The sequence below is a fragment of the Neophocaena asiaeorientalis genome, unplaced genomic scaffold (genome assembly GCF_003031525.2).
Source record: "Neophocaena asiaeorientalis asiaeorientalis breed wild unplaced genomic scaffold, Neophocaena_asiaeorientalis_V1.1 scaffold177, whole genome shotgun sequence".
In the NCBI taxonomy this organism is placed as follows: Eukaryota; Metazoa; Chordata; class Mammalia; order Artiodactyla; family Phocoenidae; genus Neophocaena; species Neophocaena asiaeorientalis.
In genome coordinates, this window is record NW_020172779.1 from 2,104,871 (window position 1) to 2,112,456 (window position 7,586).

General features: G+C 42.6%; 1 long non-coding RNA gene across 1 annotated transcript; it reads right to left on the reverse strand.

Annotated features, from left to right (window-relative positions):
* Nucleotides 1-1,391: 1,391 nt before the first annotated feature.
* On the reverse strand, nucleotides 1,392-5,181 carry LOC112397132 (uncharacterized). Its single transcript, XR_003002734.1, has 3 exons — nucleotides 4,316-5,181; nucleotides 3,320-3,477; nucleotides 1,392-2,138 (listed from the first exon to the last, which is right to left on the reverse strand). It is a non-coding gene; the product is annotated as an uncharacterized LOC112397132 (long non-coding RNA).
* Nucleotides 5,182-7,586: the final 2,405 nt, after the last annotated feature.

The following is a 7,586-nucleotide window of genomic DNA, read 5'->3' on the forward strand; positions in this document are numbered from 1 at the left end:
TTTGAACAGAACCCAGAGGGAGGCAGTCATGAAAATGTCTTTGTGACAGAGAAAAGCAAGTGCAAAGGTCCTGGAGCAGAATTGTGCTTGCTGTGTTCAAGGAACAGCAAGGAGGCCAGTATGGTTTTATATCAGAGTGAATGGGAAGAGAAATAACAAAAGGTGAAGGTGCAAAACAGGTTGTACAAAGCGAAACCATTTAAGAAGCAGTTGCAGTTGTCCAGGAGAGAGATGATGGGCTTGGAGCAGACTGGTAGGTGTCATAGGTAGAATAACACCCAAATGTATCACATCCTAATCCCAGGAACCTGTGAATATGTCACCTTACATGGCAAAGTTATCTTTCCAGATGTTATTAAGTTAAAGACCTTGAGGTGGAAGATTATCCTGGATTAACTGGTTGGGTCAATCTGATCATATAGATCCTTAAAAACAGAGATCCTTTCCCAGCTCTGGGCAGAGGGAGAAGGGAACATGAAAGCATGGCCAGAGAGATGCAACATTGCCGGCTTTGAAGATGCAAGAAGGGGTTATGAGCCAAAGAATAAGCACTAGAAGCTGGAAAGGGCAAAGAAAAGGATTCTCCCCTAGAGCTTAAGAAAGCTTAAGGAACATAGCCCGGCAAACACCATGATTTTAGCCCACTGAGACTCATGTCAGACTTCTGACCTACAAACCTGTGAGAGAATAAATGTGTGCTCTCTTAAACCACTGAGTCTGTGGTAATTTGTTACAGCAGCAATAAATAATGAACACAGTAGGGATGAAAGTAGAAATGTCACTATGGCTGCAGTAGAGAGAACTGGCCAGGGAACAGAGAGGGCAAAACTGAAGGCAGGGAAGGCAGTTACGATCAACTTTTTGTTTTGTGTCCAGGTTTCAGCTCTTGCATTTAGCCCTTAGTTAAAAAGAGGTATATTAATGTGCCTCTACTAATGCCCAACATAAAAAGAGAAATTTTCACCATCCTTATCCATTTAGAAGAACAAAATATGCTTATCAAAACAAAAATTTAGTATATATATATACAACGGAATATTACTCAGCCATAAGAAAGAATGAAATAATGCCATTTGCAGCAACGTGGATGGACCTAGAAAATATTATGCTTAGTGAAATGTCAGACAAAGACAAATACTGGATATTATCACTTATATGTGGAATCTGAAGAGTAATACAAATGACTATATATGCAAAACAGAAACAGAATTACAGATACAGAAAAAAAACTTGTGTTTACCAAAGGGGAGAAGGAAGGAGGAGGGGCAAATTAGGGGTATGGGATAAACAGATACAAACTACTATATATAAAATAGATAAACAACAAGGGTATACTATATAGTACAGAGAATTATAGCCATTATTTTGTAATAACCTATAATGGAGTATAATCTGCCGAACACTGAATCACTATGCTATATACTTGAAACTCACATAATATCGTAGATCAACTATAGTTCAATTACACAAATAAATAAAGTATTCATGTTTTTTAAAAAGCATGGAATGGAAGGCTGAGCAGTGTAGTGAAATTCCAGCTAGAAAAGGGGTCATACAGGCTGACTAAAGAGGAAGTGATTATAGGAAGAATCACTATCGTTAATATCACATCAAAATCATCTTTAATAACACCAAATAAAAGTCGCTAGAGATGATTTCTGCAAAGGCAGAAATTGCAAATCACTTCCCAATGAAGTACCCTCAGTGTTTCCTGCTGAGCCCTCTTCTATGGGTGGTGTGGGGCGAGGCATGTGAAGTAGACATGTATCCCCAGAGCAGGGCTGTCAGTTCCAGAAACCCTTCTGCTCAACTGGGAGGATTGTCAAGACTACCCCTCAAGTCCCAGCCTCCTACACTCATGTTTCCAGAGCCCTGAAATCACTCTTAATAATCGGAGTGAGATCAGTCAATATCCTCCATGCCCACGTGGATGAAAGTCGTGGCACAAGTCACTGAGCCCGACGTGTCTCTACAGATTGGCAGCATCTGGCCCACATCTGGGCGGCTCAGGAGAGCGTCGCTGATTGCCAGAATGCTCTTCTTCTCCGAGCCGCCTTCTCCGGTCCATAAACTTCCAGTGTCTCCAGCTCTTGCTTCTCTTTGTGGAAACAGATTTCTTTTTCTGTGGCAGCAAGATGCTGAGGAGATTCAGAAAAAAATTCCTTTTCATTTTCAATTAGGACATCACCAACACAGCAGAGGACATGGACTTAATGCCACCGACAATCCATCAGTGCCTCTTCTTAGACAAAGCAGGGTCACCGAGAACAATACCTGCTACCAATTTTTGAGCACTTACTGTGCTCCAAGCACTGCGTATGTATAGGGTTTGATCCTCACAGCACCACCTTGAAGCAGGTACTATCATCTCCTCTTTAAAGGTGAAGAAATCAAGACTGGAAGAACGATAATTTGCCAAAGTTCTCGTGGCTTATATATACCAGAGTGAGGATTCGAACCCATGTCTACCTGACTCCACTAGGCTGAAGCCTTCTGGTAGATAATGAAGAAAACTCCTGGACCCCTTGACACCTCTCTCACACACATTCAAACACTGAAATGTAAGGTTAAACCATGTATAGTCTGTAACGGAACTCAGGTGCCTTAAACAACAACTGCAGCCTCCAGTGGTCTCATCCAGAAAAGTATTCAGCATATATTTGCTACCTGAAGCTGGGGGTTACAATGAGAGCCAGATTATCTCGAAACAAAGGACTGAGATTTGACTGGAGACGTTCATTTGTAACTGCACTGGCACATTTGCACTTCCGTAAAGCTGACGGCTTCCTCTCATTTATCCACACCTGATGGGAGCCCAACCTTTTGGTCTGTGCAACCGATGAGTCTTCCCATTTGAGTCACTTTTAGTGCTGGAAATCCTTCCAGGTCACTATCAGGAATCTCAACCCTAATCCTACTGGCAGTACAGAACGGCAGATAAGAATGAATGATTTGGTGGAGAACAGACTTGGGTTCAAATCCCAGCTGGGCCACTGATTAGACATACCCCTGTGGGTAAGTCACAGCTGTCCACACCTCAGTTTTCCCATTTGTGAAACGAGGATAGCAAAACTTCACCGGGTTGTAACAAGATCAATGAGGTAATGTGCGTAAATCTCTTCGCACAGTGGCACATAGTAAGCGGTCAACAAATGCTAATATTAGTGCTATTACCACATAGCTCAGGACACAAGTGGCAATTAAAGCCAAGGACAAACAACACAGACCAGGGCAATGAGCCCTTCACCCCCTGTGAACCTCCAGAGAGATCTTAGCAGAAACTGAGCTGAAGCTGGGCAGCACAGAGAGGAAAGCTCACCGTCAGCACATCTGAAATGTTTCCAGACATTCCCCAGGTGGTGTACTCCAGCTAGCCATGGCCTGTCACACTGGGCTCTTCTCCTGTCCTGTCCCCCGACTCCATTTCAGTGGTCCCTCCAGGGGGAGCAGACAGAGATGATCCATGAAGATGATTCACTGGGGTGAAAATAGAAACTATTACGACTTTCATTTATATTTTTATGTTTTTTTAAACTTATATTTGATACTATGAATAAAATAGACAACTGAGGGGAACATACTGTATAGCACAGGGAACTCTACTTAATGCACTGTGGTGTCCTAAATAGGAAGGAAGTCCAAAAGGGAGGGGATATATGTATATGTATGGCTGATTTATTTTGCTGTGCAGTAGAAACTAATGCAACACTGTAAAGCAACTATAGTTCGGTAAAAATTAATTTTAAAAAATAGTTATAGGGCTTCCCTGGTGGCGCAGTGGTTGGGCGTCTGCCTGCCGATGCAGGGGACGCAGGTTCGGGAGGATCCCACGTGCCGCGGAGCGGCTGGGCCCGTGAGCCATGGCCGCTGGGCCTGCGCGTCCAGAGCCTAGAATCCAAAGATACACATATAAATATATTTGGGATACATGCTCATTGTTTTTAACTAATAGGGAGTGAAATCTGAAAAAAAAAAAATGTGAAGATGAGTGTTCTATCCAGTTCTTAAAGAGATACAAGGTTATAAGGTCAAGTACCGGGCAGGCATCATTCAGTCCACAAGGGTCAGGTGGGTAAGCACCACCTCAGTGCTATCAGCTGATCAGTCACTGGTCCTTCCTGATGTGTTACCTTTAGAAGTCAACACAGAGCCCACACCCAAATTATCGAGGCAGCTTGCATAGGGCTCTGGACTGGGAGTCAGAATATTTGGATTTAAAACCTGGCTCCGCTCTTTACTCATGTGACATCACTGGGTAAGTCATTTAACTCTGAGAATCAGTTTCCTCCTCTCTTTCTAGATGAATAATACATACTTCAAAGGGTTGTTGTGACCTCTAAGTGAGGTGATGTCTATCGAAGGGCTTCAATGACAGTTGAATCTAACTCATTCATCTCTTGGCAGCTGAGCTGAGAATAGTGATGACTGATGGGTTAACACCAGTTGATTGTCTGCTCTGTGGAAAAGAAGGAGAACTGTTCTGTGTCGTGCTAGATGAGAAGATCAATACAGGGAAGAATTTTTGGAACAGAACTAAAAATCTGCACTGTCTTGCCAAATATTGGATTCCCCATCACAGACGTACATGTTCAAGCTGAGGCCCTATGTCTAGAGATTTTGCAAAGCAGACTCATTTTGAGTGAGAAGTTTGGTGTAGACAACTTTTACTAAAGTTTTATCACTCTAAGCCAGATAAAATGAGAATTCCTTAAAGAGTAACATGACTGCTAGCAATATTAGGCCCTCTGACAGGTCAAGGGGAAAATGATGGGTATTTGGGCTCAGGGGTAGCTTTTGATATACTTGAAACCATACAACTCCTAATTCATCCACACTAGACCTACCTCCCAACAGTCCTTCAAATCCCTGTCATATGAAATAAGTTGTTCAACAATTCACTTAGCCTGGTGTCCAAAACCATTTGATTTATCCCTACTTACAGACATGTTGTTCTGGAAAGATACTCAAGAGGAATAAATCACATCAGTGTCAAAACTTTAAACAACTCATTCACAAATATTTTATCTCCAGCCCAGACCTTGTCTTTGAGGGCCAGACCCATATGGTCAACCTATTCCTTACCATCTCACTTCAATACTTCCTAAAATAAACTCATCATGTTGCCTTTACCCCCACCTTCTAGCTTTTCTTGTCTTGATGAATGATACCACCATCCATCCATTTGTCCTGCTCAGAAGCCTAGGGTCATCCTTGCCCCCGCTTACTCCCTCCCTCCCCATATCTTATCATTTTTACATTCTAAATACCTCTTGAATGCATCTACTCCTTTCCCCTCTCTTCTACCACTCACTACTTTAGACCAAGCTTCTGTCACCTGTTGCCTGGACTACTGCAGTAGCCCCCTGTGGTCTTCCTCATCCAGTCTTACCCTCCTCCCATTGCTCACTACTTGGGCTTCCCAATACTCCTAAAACAAAGCTCAAAATGAGCCACAGTGTGCTGTGTCGTCTGGCTCTGACTCGGAGCTCAGCCCATCTCCTTGCTGCTCTCCCTCCCTCTTCACTTCAGCCACGTTAACCCTCTTTCTGGTTCTTATACTCTCATGTTGCCATCCATCGCAGGGTCTTTTCTCAACCTTCCCTCTGCCAGGAAGACCCTTCCTTTATATGCCTCCTTAGGTCCTACTCATCCTTCTTAAGGGTCGCTTAAGAAGCATCATCATTTCTTCAAGGAAGCCTTCTGTTACCTCTTGGACCATCTCAAACGTGCCTATTTTAGGCTCTTAGGGCAATAATTAGCACTTGTCACAGAAGAAGATGTATATTGGTGTGTGATTATTCTTATTTCTGTACATTTCCCCCAGTAAACTATAAAATACATGAGGACAAGAACAGTGACATTTTTGCTCACCACTGGGTCCTAAAATGTTGTACAGTGCCTGGGATATAACAGATCCTCAATAAATATCTGGTTAATAACTAAACAAATCAATAATGATGAATGAAACTAAGAATAAATGTTCTATGTGCTTGTGCAAGTCTCTTCATCTCCCCTCTCCTGATTTTAACTCTATGAAATTGGGAGGCAGGAGAAGCAGGTAAGAAATAAACGGGAGAGGGAATTACACAGCACCTAGAATCACCAACGACTCAAATTCTTTTGTTCCAAAATGTGAAATTTCAAAAATTCTAATGGAATCAAAGATCCAAAAAGAAAGCTGTGCTCCTGCCGAGCTCACAAATACATGCTTTTTTTTCCCCCATAAATAGAACAAACAGATGCTATCTGCAAGGCTCACAGCACATCTGTGCAGATAGAGCAGCAGCGCTGGGGTGTCCTGGGAAAGAACTGATTTGCATGTTTGCTCTCTGGCGTGCACACGCTCACACATTCCTTCCAGAGAGCTCTGAAATGGCCACTTTCAGAGAATCTAGGTTGTGGTTTTGCATGTATTCTTCAAGTTCACCTTCAGTCCCTGTATTTGAGAAATATTCACGTTTAAAAAAAAAAGTTTTAAAGAAAGCTTTGCTGGCTGGAGGGCTTCTTTCCTCCCTGCCACCCTCCCTTTCTCAAGCTCTCACATTTGAGTGTTGTCAAGTTATCATGCTTTAACTAATCAAAACAAAGGTAATATGAGAAACGACTAAAAGTTTTAAGCCAAGTATGAAAACTGCCTGAAGAAGATGGTGGCACCAGCCAGTCAAAAGACTCAACTTTCTTTCTGAGAAAATAGGACTTTGATTTACTTACAGTATTTTCTCCTAAGGGTCTCAAAATGTTTTTCTTTCTTTTTAAATATTTAAGAGGTTACCTGGTAAGGAGTTTTCTTAAGCAAGGTGGACAAACTGAGGCCTGTGATGTCCTTTTTTAAAACAGGCAGTAGCTGAAATAAATTGAAAGTGATTTCTTAATTCCCACAAGAGACAATGCTAAAAAAAAAAAGAGGTGGGAATGGGAATTCTTTGCTCTGGGAGCCCAGGCTGCAGAGAAGCTTAATCTAATTTGCATAGGAGGCCGGGAGTTCCCGGAATTGCACTCCCATGTGGCCCTTACAATCCCACCCCTATTTCCACCACTGACCATGTGCTGCTTTTTTTATGGTAACTGGACATTAAACTTCATAAAAGCAGTAAAGTTCAGCTAATCACTTAGAAAACCAGGCAAATGAATATACTACTCTAAAATGGTGACGTCTTCAAGAACCTTTGGTAGTTACTGAAACAAACAAGGGAATACTGTATCTACTGACAGTTAAGCCAAAAAAGAAAAAAAGTTCATGTTTCCTACTCAATATATTTTTCTTCGTTCAGACTTCAGACAACTTCGCCCTACCACACCCAGCTACTTGTGACTGGTTCCAAAGAGTGACACCAGCTGATGAAAGACGACATTCTTACAACTCTTTCCCGCCAAAGACTCATGGTGAGATGGCCCTTCTCCAGCAGACTATACACTTCATCATCTGTGTCCGTCCTTCTGTCCCCAGAGAGACAAGCTCCAAGGGGAAATCACCCTTCCGAGGCAGCTCTGGATCAAACCTTGGGAAGTGAAACCAGGGATGTGCAGATCAGCTCGGACTGCTGGCCACCCCCTCAGAAGCTGAGTCACTGACCTGGCCGGTTCAC